The sequence below is a fragment of the Ochotona princeps genome, chromosome 3, assembly GCF_030435755.1.
Source record: "Ochotona princeps isolate mOchPri1 chromosome 3, mOchPri1.hap1, whole genome shotgun sequence".
Classification (NCBI taxonomy): domain Eukaryota; kingdom Metazoa; phylum Chordata; class Mammalia; order Lagomorpha; family Ochotonidae; genus Ochotona; species Ochotona princeps.
In genome coordinates this window covers 58,249,590-58,264,162 of record NC_080834.1, presented here as the reverse complement: position 1 = coordinate 58,264,162, position 14,573 = coordinate 58,249,590, and the positions used below count along the sequence as shown (strand labels likewise).

Below are 14,573 nucleotides of genomic sequence, written 5' to 3'. Positions count from 1 at the left end.
TGACAGTGTATTCCAAATTCTATTGTCCTAAACCATCAGGAAGATATTAGTTTCTTTTATCAGTAGAAGATTCCCACTAAAACATATCCAGGACATTTACCAATTAATTTTGTTTTAACTTTGCTCTCTTGTCAAGAAAATGCAAAATAAATTATCATGGTTTGGAATCATAATCATGTGTTTGTATTTTCTATTACACCCACCAAACCGTCAGTTAGTTGTCCATCCCTGACTCCCTTCTTTCTCTTCTTGTCTTCTACTATAGTTGTTAATGCTCTATCTACGACTTGCTTGTTAGCAGGGAAAGTATGTGACAATGTCACAGACTGAAATCTAGAGATATTGCTTGAGAAGGAGAATTAGATTTGATTGTTTCTCACGATAGTGAATCAGATGTAGTTGAACGCTGTTTCATCGTCTTCTTGCCTTGAATTGCAATTGCTCACTTGTAATTTCTGTGATAAGAACAAATCGGTTTGTAAATGATAGTGTGAGTGAATGATTGGTGATGCTGCTTGGGACACTGGCATCTCATATCAGAATGCCTGGGCTTCAGACCATCTCTGCTTTTGATTCTTGCTTCCTGCTAACACACAATCTAGGAGACAGCAGGTGATGGCTCAAGTAGTTTAGTCACTTTTACCCAGGCAGAAGATCCAGACTAAATATTTGTGTCCTGGCTGCGGCCAGGCCCAAACCCAGATTTTACAGGCATCTGGGGCAATGAACAAGCAAATGGTACATCTCTTTTTGTCTTGTTTCTATTTGACAAACAATTATAATTATTTTAAAATTAGTATGATGAAAGATAATACCACTGAGTAATCTGATATACATCAGTAATTAACACTCAGGGTAACTCTTCTGATTTGCATAAATTCTATCATTGTTCTATCAATGATTGCATAAATTCCATTGCTGTTCAATTGGTGCCTTGTTTCATTACCATTTGTTATTTTCAGACCATTTTGACATTTTTTATCATTTTCAGAATCCATTTGTATTTCATTCCCTTCATGAATGAATTAATGTGTTTTCCATACATGGTAAATTTGTTTGAGCCAGATAGGCATTCAGAGCCTTTTACATTAAAAATCATTCTATGTGCACATGTGTGGCCTAGTGGTTAAGGTTCCTGAGTTCAGCTGTTGACCTTGACTTTCGGTCCTGATTCCAACTTCCTGCTAATGGAAACCCTGGGAAGAAACAGAACTATTATAAGTGCCCTTGTCTCTATTGTCCAAGTGGAAATTTGCATCGAGTTCCAGGCTTTCCATTGTGGGCTGGCACAGCCCAGGTCATTGCAGGGATTTAGCCAGTGAACCAACAATGGGGTCTCTCTCTCCTTTTTCTTTGAAAAAGAGAGTTCCTTTAAAAAAAAATCATTTATTTATTTTTATTGGAAAGGCAGATACAGAGAGAGGAGGAGAAACAGAGAAAAAGATCTTCCATCCGATGGTTCACTCCCCAAGCGGCCGCAATGGCTGGAGCTGAGCCAATCTGAAGCCAGGAGCCAGGAGCTCTTCTGGGTCTCCCATGCAGGTGCAGGGTCCCAAGGCTTTGGACTGTCCTAGACTGCTTCTCCAGACCACAGGCAGGGAGCTGAATGGAAACCAGGGCCACTGGGATTAGAACCGGTGACCGTGCTTGCTTCGGCAGCACATATACTAAAGTTGGAACGATACAGAGAAGATTAGCATGGCCCCTGTGCAAGAACCGGTGACCCTATGGAATCCTGGCGCGTGCAAGGCAAGGACTTTAACCACTACGCTGTTGTACTGGGCCCTGAAAAAGTGAGATCCTTTTTAAAGAAAGAATTCACTTTAAATCAGGAAAACAGTTATACATTTTATATATATTAAGGGTTTTATGTATTTAATTTCTATTTACATATAATATATTTTACTTTATTTATGCATTTTATTTATAAATAAATGAATATATATATATATATGTAGGGGTTTTTTCAAGAACCAAAAATATTTATGAGGCTTCCAAGGCTCCTATATTTAAAACAGTTTAGTTTCTTGAGTTTTGCTGGTTAGGTTGATTATGTTGAATCAGAACTATATTTTTGAAAGGTAAGTAAATAGAAGACCCCTGCACCCTCCAAAAAATTAAATAAATTTCAGAAGTTGTAGGTGTTATGTTAGCAGTGTTTTATTTCTGATAAAAATATTTTTTAAACTCCAGTTTAGGATATTTTTGTTTAAACTTTTAAAGACTAACAAAGGACCAATTTACACCATCTGCTTCATTTTCACTCTCTTGCAGATTTTCTCTGTATTTTTCTTTTCTTTAAATAGACATTCTACTTGGCACCTGGTGCTAAAGTACATGTCTTTGAGTAAAAAAAAAAAAATGTAGTTTGTCTGACTTCCCGTCAAACCAATATTTATTCACAAATATCTGTTTTGTTGTTTTCGCACAGAAGATCATATAGCGCTTTTCCCATGTGAAGATCTGGCTAGTTGGTGGTGCTGTGAAATGCCAGCTGGAGCCTTTGCAGTTTTTAGTGTGCCAGCTGCTTTCATGATGGACAATTTGTTCCCTCCTTTAGCTTCACTTCTTCTCTTTTTCTTTTTCTTTTTCTTTTTTTTTTTAATGGGAGCGTGTTACTTTTGCTCCAATTATGAGAACAGGGTGTTGCCTCTTCTGCTCTACATGTACTGTATTTTGATTGTTCTGTTAACACCAACAATAGCATTTCTTTTGAAATTATTATCCTAGTGACCTTTCTCTGAGACAAAGGCAGACCAGACACTAAGCACATCTCTCTGTAAAATGCTTTTGAAATATCTTAAAGGATTTCTTTGGAAGTTTCTGTTAACATGAAACATTTGAAGAAGAAAAAAACTGGAATAGATGTTAGAAGGGGTGTCTAGGATCTCTTACAAGTATAACTTGTGTGGAGTTTTGGCTGCCCAATTCTAACATTTTTGCTTGTCCATGTTACTATTTCAGACAGCTAAAGAACAGATCTGTCTGTCGTGACTCAGCTTTGTGACTGTTTTACAATGGACATGACTAGTATCAACAGTATTTTCTGTAAGTTGTTAAACTACTTTTTTTCCCAGAATAACGCATTAAATAAGAGAGGTGCTCACAAGAAACTCTAGTAAACTGAAAATGTCCCTTTTTCCTCCTTAGCAATTTATTTGATTTTTTTTTTCATTCTGAAGAGGCTTCTCTTTATTCCATTATCCCTTAGGGTCATTTTTCAGCTTATGTGGCCCTTGAGAAACAAATTTCAGCTTTGATTAAATACAGATTTCATAGTTTCTATATATATACCCGTTATCTTTGGGGGGAGTTAGAATTATAAGAGCACTTCCATTCACTGGAAAGCTAAACCATGAAAACATTAAAAATGAAACCAGATTATATATATACATGTCCTGGGATATGATTCTATTCAGTAGAAAGTGGAGAACATTTTCTGCAATGTAGTGTCTGCCTCCCATATGGGCGCCAGTTCCTATACCAATTGCTCCACTTCCAACCCAGGTCCCTGCTTATGGTCTGGGAAAGTAGCAGAGGATAGCCCAGTCCTTGAGGCCTTATACCCATTTGGGAATACCAGGAAGAAACTCCTGGCTCCTCATTTTGGATCAACTCAGCTCTTGTCATGTGGCCATTCAAGGAGTAGCTGGAAGATTCTCTCTCTCTCTCTCTCTCTCTCTCTCTCTCTCTTTCTCTCTGCTCTCTGTAAATCTGCCCTTTCAATTAAAGATGCATAATTCTTAAAAATAATAATAGTAAGGACCCAAGAAGAAAATAACATCCACTTTGTAGCCACACAATTGTCAAATATCATCTCTATTACAACAATCACTAAACACATTTAAAAGAAAAGGGGCTGGCATTGTGGCACAAGCTATCAAGCCACTTCTTGCATGTCTGACATCCCATATGAGAATGCTGATTCGAGTCTTGATGACTCTACTTCTGACCTAGGTCCCTTCTAATGAACCTGGGGAGGTAGCAGAATATGGCAAAAAGTACTTGGGTTCCTGCCATTCATGTCTCCTGTCTTTCACCTAGCCCAACTGTACCTATGTTGGCCATTTGGGGGGTGAATGAGCATGCTGAAGATCTCTCACTATGTATATATATATAGAGAGAGAGAGAGGGAGAGAGAGAGAGAGAGAGAGAGAGAGAGAGAGTCTTTTCTCTCAACTACAACTTCTTATCAAAGAAGATATTAAGATGGAGTATTAATCTATAAATTCATGTAGTCACTTAAAGATTACTTCTACATAAAACACACATTCAGAAAGTTTACAGAAAATATATATCATGAAAAAACTGTGCATTGAGTTTAAATCTTCTTAACATATGAACAGATTTATCTTTTAATTCTACTTTTTCTCTGTATTTTTGATGTAGGATCCTACATCTTTTATATACATTTGCTATTTTAACAGCACTGTGTGTGCTAAGCTTTTAGATATTTTTAATCATATTAGTCTAAATATTGGATGAATATTTGGGATACATTTTGTGGGTTGGTATTGTAGATGCCGGTTTATGTTATGTTTACTACAGATAATGAAGTTAAAGGCTGATAGTGTATTTCATGCTGCTCTTTTGAGGACCAGATTAACATAATAATGTATTGCATGTTTTTGAAGGTTGTGAGAATTGTGCTAAATTAAAATATGAGATGATTTATCTTATGATAAACTTTATTCTCCCAAGGAATCTTAAAAAGTGGTATTTTACATTGTGTTTGAAGTTGCATTTGATGCAAATGTGTGGCAGAAACATTTTTATGCTTATTTTACTGGGAATAAGAATATGTTTTATAAAGGTCCTGTAATTCAATGAATGCCACTATGGAAGTTAATTCATTTCCTATATATACAGACATAGGCATAGATGACTACAAACTTATGTGTGCTATATAATTATATTTGTCTTTCTAATTTCTTGCAATTTAGTAAGAAGCATATTCACAGAATACTTTTCTTGAATTGACTAAGGGATGCAACTGCAGAATTTGAAAAATTTCATTTAAAGCAACATAAATATTATATGTATCTATGCCATTATATAACATATGTATTGCTTTCCCTCATTCTTTCAGCTGAAGAAATCATATACAAACAATTATTTTGGATTAAAACTCACCAATACAAAAATATTAAATTATAATAACAAGTTAATTATTACATTCCTGCTGTCATTGATTTTAACAGCAATTGTCTGAATGTTTAGATATAAAGTCAGAATAAACATTTGCCTACACAATAAATGACATTCATTTTGATTTATATGTGAAAGTACAAAAATATAAGAAATATAAAGAATAAGGTATCAGTGGTTTCTATTGATTCAGCATTTTTTGTCATCACTTGCTGAATATTTATTCTAATAAAAACAAGGCATTCACTATTCCTACTAGGATAGGAGGTGAACTGAATAGGGCTGGCTCATGGAACCACTGGTATGCGCGAAATCTGGAACTGGTAGGGGTTCTGATGGAGGAGCCTGGGCAACTCCTCTGGCAGGACACAGACCCTGCAGGTAAGTGCAAGAATCATGGAATGAAACAGCCTAGAAGAAGTCATGGAAAGTGTCCCAATGGCATACATTTGGCATGGGTCGGGCGCAGACCAGGCTGAATCAGTTCACGTCATCCACTGGCAAACCCGAACGCCGAAACAGAGTGTGGGTCGAGCCAGGTTTGGTCACAGCAAAAACTAGTGCACAACACGGAATGCCAAGGTGAGGTTGCCTGTACCAGATGTGACTGCAGCACCCAACCAGCACACATGAGAACCAGTAAGGGAGGGGGCAGAGCCGACAGGGGAATATGGGGTGGTTCTCTTGCTGAACAGCTACTCCCACTGGACAGCATGAGCTGGGATGGGGGTAGACCAGACCAGGCAGGGCTACAGCATCTGTGCGCCTCATGTGGACCACATCAGGGAAAAACCAGGCTGGGCTGATTATTCTTACTGGTGCAATCTACAATTAGAGTGGGTGAGGGTTGTTTGGGCTTAGCCACAGCATCAGCTGGCAGAAGCTGGCACTGGGGGCTAGTTCTGTCAAGTTAAACCACAGAACTACCTGGAGAGTGCATAATCTGGGAGTGGGAGTGGCCTGGGAGGGAAATAGTGGGCTCCTCCCTCTTGGGCTACCACCCCTCATGGGAAGGCACAAAAACTAGGACAGGGGCTGGGGTGGCTAGACAGACACCCAACAACATCCGTGAAGGCTGGATAGTTGAGCTGGTTAGATGGAACAAGGTTTTAATACTCGTTGACATGTATGAGAGCAGAAGGGGATGTGGGACAGACTGGACTAGTCTGCCACACATACTGGTAAATCAGGGGAGGGGGCGGGCCTGGTGGAGGTTATTGTGGGTCGCTCCAGCTGGACTGCAGCCCCCACTGGTTTATGCGAGGGCCGAGTATGTGCTGGGCAGAACCAGGCTGGACTGCAAACACCCGTTGGTTCCAGTGGGAAACAGGGATGCAAACAGAACCAACCCAGCAACTGCAACCACCAGCTGATTGGGGGGATGGACTGTGCTGGACCCTGTGCTTGCTAGTACATACAAGAATCTGGTCTGGAACACCTTAGACAAAGTTTCTTTGGGGATCCCCCCACTCAAGCTTTTGAACTCAGAACGCTAACCATCAAAAGACAGAGGACATAACAAGTCAATCAACCACCTCAGCTTTATGTTGGCAATGAAAATAGTGGGCAAACGGAGACTATATGATGGACTATATCAATCAGTGGATTCTCCAACGACCGCATCGTGCTTGGAGTGGTGAGTGTGGCAGCAATTCAGATCTGTTGAACTATCAAAACCACTCCACCGGCTCTACCTTCAGACCAGAGATGGTCTTCCTAAGAAACTGATGAACTTATCTGGACAATAAGATGCTGGACTTTTTGCCTGGTAGATGGTTGCAATGAATGAATCTCAATTGAATTTGAACTGTGGTAATGCAACAAGGTGGAGGAATCCACCATTGGGGGGGTCAGGTGGGGTGGGGGGAATCCCAATGCCATTAAAACTGTGTCATATAATGCAATGTAATCAATAATAAATAAATAAATAAATAAAAATTTAAAAAAATAAATTAGATTGACTGGTAGTTCAGGAAATGTTTTTTAAAAGATTTAGTATTATTGGAAAGCCGGATATACAGAGAGGAGGAGAGACAGAGAGGAAGATCTTCCATCCAATGATTCACTCCCCAAGTGAGCCGCAGTGGCCGGTGCTGTGCTGATCCGAAGCCGGGAACCAGGAAGCTCTTCCAGGTCTCCCACGCAGGTGCAGGGTCCCAAAGCCTTGGGCCGTCCTCGACTGCTTTCCCAGGCCACAGGCAGGGAGCTGGATGTGAAGTGGAGCTGCGGGATTAGAACCGGCGCCCATATGGCATCCCGGCGCGTTCAAGTTGAGGACTTTAGCCGCTAGGCCATGCCACCGGACCCCAGGAAATTTTTTTAAAAGGCATTAAATAAAGGTAAATCATGACTTTTGTGCTTTGGTTTAACATTCATATGTGTTCTATTAAGCATATTTTAGCTGCTTTCAAAAAAAAAAGCAACAAAACTCACACCAGACGAGGGAGACATTTAGACATTTAAATACTAACACATTTTGAAAGTGTGTAGTGGTATATTTGTGAAGCTTAAAATGGTTTTGATTAGAATAGATCTTAAGAATTACAAAATAATTTCACATAAAATGTATACACACAATTTGACATACACATTATAATCAAACACAAAAGTAACACATGGATATAGTGAGAAAAATCAATGGAGATCGTGAGGGAAACAATGGTGCAGCCTCATCACCCGACCTTTCTCACATCTGCTTCACTACTTTGTGGCAAATTAGTTCATTGCGTTCCATATATATATTGTGTATATATGTATATATAATACTATATATACTATATATGGTATAGTATGTATATATATATACAATATACATAGTTTTAATAATACACATATATGTATATATGTATACATGCACACACATATGTATATATGCATGTATATAGTTTATATATTTTATATTATATATTTTATTTTTTTCCTAATATATATTGTATTGTTTATAGATGTTATATTATACAGAATATATTGCTTCAAATACATACACACATATATATGCACACACACACACACACACACACACATATATGGTGATTGACTAAATGATTCCTGTAGGTATGCCAAGTCTTTTTTCTTGATTTAAACAGCATCTGTTGGACTTCTGTTTTGTTCTGTTTTGTTCACTGTTCCATTACTTTTAAGCTTTGATACTTACATTTTGAGTTTTCCATTTATTAAACAATGCCATGAATAAATGTTATAAAATGTCTTATTCTTATTCATATTTTTGACAAGAAGTTTTGAATCCTGACTTTGTAAGACACTAAATTGGAAAAGACAGCTTCATTTCTTCCATTATTGAAAAGAAGTCTTTGAAAGGCAGGCAGAAAATGAAGAAGAGAAAGAGTGAGTGAGAAAGAGACAGAGACGAGAGAAAGAGAGAGAGAGAGAAAGGTATATGCCATCTGCTGGTTCAGTTCAATGTTTGCAATGGCCAGAGCTGTGTCAGGCTACACACGGAAGCTGCAAGATCAATTCTAGTCTTACAGTGAATAACAGGGACCCAACAATTGCATGCATTTCAGAAGCCTTTCAAACGCAGTGTCTATTGTTTCATTAAAATTATTTTCCTTCAATTTTTTCTTGTTCTCTTAATTTGATACTCCTTATTTATTTTAATCAAATATGTGCTAATATTTGATGACACTTATTCTTCTGTATTAATATAACAATATTTCATTAGATGTATATGTTCTCAAGTTATCCTGAAAATAGTATTCTTTATAAATTCCTATTCAAAATATATTTTCTCTAATTTCTTTAAATGTATCAGTTTTATTGATCTTCTACTTTAAGTAAACTTATCTAACCATGCCAGATTATTAGATTTTCGTTTATACTAAGACAGTCGCATGGGATAGTTGCTTTGAACTTCATTTGTTGTCATAAAAGTAAAACTTTTCTTCCAGGCAATTCTGGAGAGAATTAGTGAGGCCACCCAATGAAACAGGTTCAAAAAATCTCTTACAGTGTGATGAGGATGTAGTCAAGATAAGAGGATGCCAAAATGGCTCAATATAGATGTACTGTGGTTATTTTTTTTTCTTCCTGCACAAAAAAAGAACCAAAATGTTGAGTAAAGAACAGCATTTTGGGGTAAGTGGCCAAGGTAAAGTACAGCACATGGCAAAGTAAATACAGGGACCTTGAAAGAAATGGAATAAAGTATGCATGCCACCCTATTACCTTAGTTTCTTTCTGGGGGACTTTCAGGAGACTGGTAAATAGGGGGGTGCCAGAAGATCGAATTGCTGCCAATATTGGAAATTGTAGTTATTGGAGAGATAGTCATCACTGGCCTTCAGTCTAGATGGAGAAACTAACTGGAATCTGTATAATACCTTTTATTTAGAGAAAAAGGGAAAAAAAACTCTAATAATTTTCATAGCAATCCTGTTGCTTGGATGCTGTAGTTTGGGATTTGCTTGATTGGAGTATCACAGTCATAATTTATTCTAACCAGGGGACTAGTCTCTGCATATGACACATCTCTGCTTCCTCACAATTATTGCACCACAGCAGCACAGGGGACATCAGTTTTATGAACATAATTAGGTATAGCAAAGTAACTGGGACCCAGACCTCAAGCTTGCTCAGTGCCCTTCACTCTTCAGGGTGCCAATGGCGTTTCAGCTCAGTTGGCAGATGCCGGGACATTTGTGCACTAGAATATGTTGCTCATCTCATTTAACTTGATGGCACTGCTTCCCAAAGCTCTCTAAATGCGGCCTTGCATCACTGGGACTTAGGATGGATGTTGCATGCTCCCTACATCTGCTATTTCACTCTGCAGTGAGTTGTTCATCAGTGCCTGCTGCTGTTGAGACTGAGGGCAATTGCAAAGTGCCACCTCAGCTGCCGCCTGCGGTGACGCTCTGCTGTTCGACAGGGGTCAAATCCACATCACTGAAAACTCTTCACCGAAACCTCTTGTACTCAGCAAACTGTTAACCTGAACAAGGACTGAAGCGTGGGGATGAGAGCTCCTCCCCATGCCACAGCTGGCATTGTTGGACTCCCCTAACAGCAGCAGAGCTTGCCACGGTGGAGTGTGAAGAAGCATCCACTGCTCAACATGCTCCTCATGCCAACTTAGCTATTGTTTGATTGACCAAACAGTGAGAATTAAACCAATTTTTCTTTATATACCATTCCCATCTCTTTCACTGGTTTGCTCTGACACCAGATAGATTTACCTAACCAGCTGTTGCTGTGCGCCACATCCAGAGTGATCATTTACGACCTGAAGACACTACATGGTGCACTGCCAGAACCTAAACCATTGCACATCACCACAGTAACACCCTTCGGCACATTTTCAGGAGAAAGTCTTCTATGTGAAAGAATCTTGCAGAATTGGTAGAGACAAATGATTCTTCTCAGTTGAAATACCAATGCAGGGACACAAGAATTGTGAAAAGGCCTTCTGATGCTTCCAAGGGGTAAATAACTCTAACAACAGAACCCAAAGGAAGTGCCAATGATGAATTTTTTATATTAAAAAACTCTAAAAATAATCCTAATGAGATGTAAGTACAAGATGCAAAAGAACACAGACAATTTGCGGGGTTAACAACTCACTATATCAATAAGAAATCGCAGGAAGACTCCAGATCATGAGGAGTTAAATTAAGCAGCAGAAAAGCAATGTCTGAACTTGAAGAGAGATGTTTTGAAATATTGTGTTATAAAAAAAGAAACAAAAGAACAAAAACAATCTCTAAGAGTTTGGGAACAACATTAAGAAAAAAATAATGGTTTTGGGAAGTGAAGAGAAATGAAAAAGTGTGGATATCTTATTCATTGAATTAATAGCTGAAAATTCTCTGAAATTGGAAAATAATTTTGATGTATCTATTTACAGAATGTCCAGAGATGAAAAAAATCTGGTAAGGGGTTTTTACATTATAGTTAGTTTGTTAAACTACAAAAAAGGAATGAATTTTAAACCAGCAAGAGAAAACAAATGGAGTCATATTTAAGGAAACCTCCATCAGATTTGTAGTAGATTTCCTGGAAGAACTGCTGCAGAGCAGGGGCAATAGGAAGACATTTAAAGGTTCCAAGAAAAAACAGACCTGACAACCCAGAGAAGATTACCCAAGAAAAACTATCTGTCAGAAATGGAGGTCAAACAAATGCTGAGATAATTTGTTATCAGAAAACCAACCCTACAAAATATACTTACACAGTTCTGCATGCAGAAGTAAAAGAAAAATCACTACAATCACGAAAGTAAGATAAAACCTAAAACCTACTAAAGTAGCAGATACAAAAGAACGCATGAATCCAGTCTTATCAATACAGGAAAATACAAAACCTCAAAGACAAACCAAAGCTTTTCAAAACAATTAGAGGAAAAATAACACAGTGACAAAAGTGTTCCCATAATGATGGAAAACTTGAATTTAAGTGGATTAAATCTCTCATGTAAATATACTGACTGGGTGAATTAATTTAATAAGTAAAATACAATGCTTTCCCTATAAGACAGTCACTTCATCAACAAATACATGTTCAGATGGAAATCAAGTGGAACAATATCTTCCATGTGCATGGAAATCAAACGTGAGCAGTTGTATTTATATTTGCATCAGATAAAACATACTTTAAGGAGAATACTATGGAAAGGGATAGGGAATGTGACACTACTATCAGGGAATCCATTCAATAACAAAATATAATTATATAAATTTACTTTCACCCAACACAGGGGAACCTGATTTCACAAAGCAAACATTAAATTTAAAATAATATAAATGTGTCACAAATTGAAATTTGGGGAATATACCTAATTTCTAAACATGGACCAACCACATAGTATTAACAAAGACATTATCATAGTTAAAATATATTATGGGTCAATTTGACCTAAAAGAATTATACCAAAAAATCCATCCACCTGCTGAAAAATACAAAATTTTCTCATTAGCACAGTAAATATTTTTTAGCATAAACTATATGTTAGGTCACAAAACACATCTTCAGAAGTTTTTAAGTTTGTTTTTATCTTCTGTGACCATGCTACAATACAACAACAAATTAAAGTAAAACACAACTATAGCAAAAATTATAACACAACTTCAAACAAGAGTAAAGATGAAGTATGGAAAAGCACACCATTTCATGCAACCAGAGCCACATTGTTGCAAGTGACTAACGGATCAATGAGGAAATGAAAAGAGTAGGCCAAAGATCCTTTGATGCAATTGGAAATGGGAATAGGAATGTAATGTACAAAAACTTATAGGCTATAGCAAAAGCCGCATTATACAGAAGTAAAAAATCTAGGGCCCGGTGCAATAGCTTAGCAGTTAAAGTCCTCAACTTGAAAGCACTGAGATCCCATTTGGGCGCCGGTTCATATCCCGGCAGCCCTGCTTCCCATCCAGCTCCCTGCCTGTGGCCTGGGAAAGCAGTCTAGGACAGCCCAAAGCCTGGGGACCCTGCACCTGTGTGGGAGACCCAGAATAAGCTCCTGGGTCCTGGCTTCAGATTGGCTCAGCTCCAGCCATTGCGGCCGCTTGGGGAGTGAACCATTGAACGGAAGATCTTCCTCTCTGTCTCTCCTCCTCTCTCTACATCTGCCTTTTCAATAAAAATAAATAAATCTTTAAAATATATATATATATATATATATCAGTACTGTTTTTCAAAAAACTGAAAAAAATGCTGAGTCATTGGAAACATAAAAGATTGCAGATATGAGTTGGTGTCCAGAGTAGTAGGTTAAGCTTCCTCCTGTGGGGCTAGCATCCTAAAGGGTGTCAATTCAAGTCTCAGCTGTTCTATTTCCAATTCAGCTCCCTTCTTATGACTTTGAGAAACAGTGGGAGATGGCCCAAGTCCTTGAGACCCTGAACTCACATAACAGACCTGGAAAGAAACCCTGTTTCTTGGCTTCCACTGGGCCTATCTGTGGCTGTTGCAGCATTTAGGGAGTGAATCAACAAATAGAAAATCTCTCTCTCTCTCTCTCTCTCTCTGTCTCTCTCTCTCTCACCCTATCTCTCTACTCTTCTCTCTGTAACTCTACCTTTCTACCACAAATAAAATACATCTGCCCAAAATAAATAAATAAATAAATGAAACAGAGACTGAGAGAGAGAGAGACCACAGATAGTCAAAAGCAATACTGACAGAAAACAGTAAAGCTGAAGAGTTCTTGAAGCCAGGTGTCAAGACAGTACATAAGGCTATAGCAAGCAAAAGAACTGGCTGCCTTCACACACACACACACACACACACACAAGAATTATATATCAATGCACAAGAATCAATATCTCAGAAATAAAACCACAAAAATGCAGTCTGGTAATAGTCGATAAAGACACCAAAAACATACACTGAAGAAAGATCGTTTCTCAGTGAATGCTCCTGGCAAAAGCAGATACAGAAATACAGAAAGTAGGATGCTCGCCCCATCTCTTTCTGTATACAAAAGCCACTCAAAATGGATGAATAACCTGAAACTTCAAACTTTTAGAAGAAAACACTGGGAAAGCATTGTACAATAATGTTTTTTTTTTTTTTTTGGTATCACTCTGAAATGACACAGAACAAAAAAGTGACAAAAAGATTATACACACTACCAAGAAGCTTCTGCCCAGCAAAGGAACCAATCAATAGAATGAAGACCTAGCCTATAGAATGGGAAGAGTACTTACAAACTATGCAATGGTAAAGCACCAACACCCAGAATAAAAAGTCACAGAACTCAGTAACAACTGTCCCATGAAACCCAAATTAAATGGTTTAAATAGACATTTTCTAAATGAAGAAATTCAAATGGTCAATAAATTTATGAAAAAAATGTTCAACATCTTTAGGCATCAGGAAAATCCAAACAAAAAACTGAAACGAAAGGTTGTCATTCCAAGTTGTAATGGCTATTATTAAAAAGGAAAAACAAACAAACTGTGGCAGCTCTTAGGCTGTGTTGTGCCTAGGCAAATATTGTGCTGCTGGGAGAAAAACAGTCAATTTCTGCCTCTCATTCTGGGTCTCATTCTTTTCAATCCCGTATTAACTATACCAATGAGCCAACATATTTACTTATTTCTTAACATTAGAACTGCAAACATTGATTTTCTAGGGTTAGACATAAAAATCCACACTTTTGGGCCCGGCGGCATGGCCTAGCAGCTAAAGTCCTTGCCTTGAAAGCCCGGGGATCCCATATGGGTACCAGTTCTAATCCTGGCAGCTCCACTTCCCATCCAGCTCCCTGCTTGTGGCCTGGGAAAGCAGGAGAGGACGGTCCAAAACTTTGGGACCCTGCACCTGCGTGGGAGGCCCGAAAGAGCTTCCTGGTTCCTACTTTCAGATCGGCGCAGCACTGGCCATTGCGCTCCCTTGGGGAGTGAAACATCGGATGGAAGATCTTCCTCTCTGTCTCTCCCCCTGCTGTCCATCTGACTTTGTAA

At 38.3% G+C, this 14,573-nt stretch overlaps 1 pseudogene; it reads left to right on the top strand.

Annotated features, from left to right (window-relative positions):
* Positions 1 to 1,643: 1,643 nt before the first annotated feature.
* LOC118758961 (U6 spliceosomal RNA) lies at positions 1,644 to 1,714 on the top strand (annotated as a pseudogene).
* Positions 1,715 to 14,573: the final 12,859 nt, after the last annotated feature.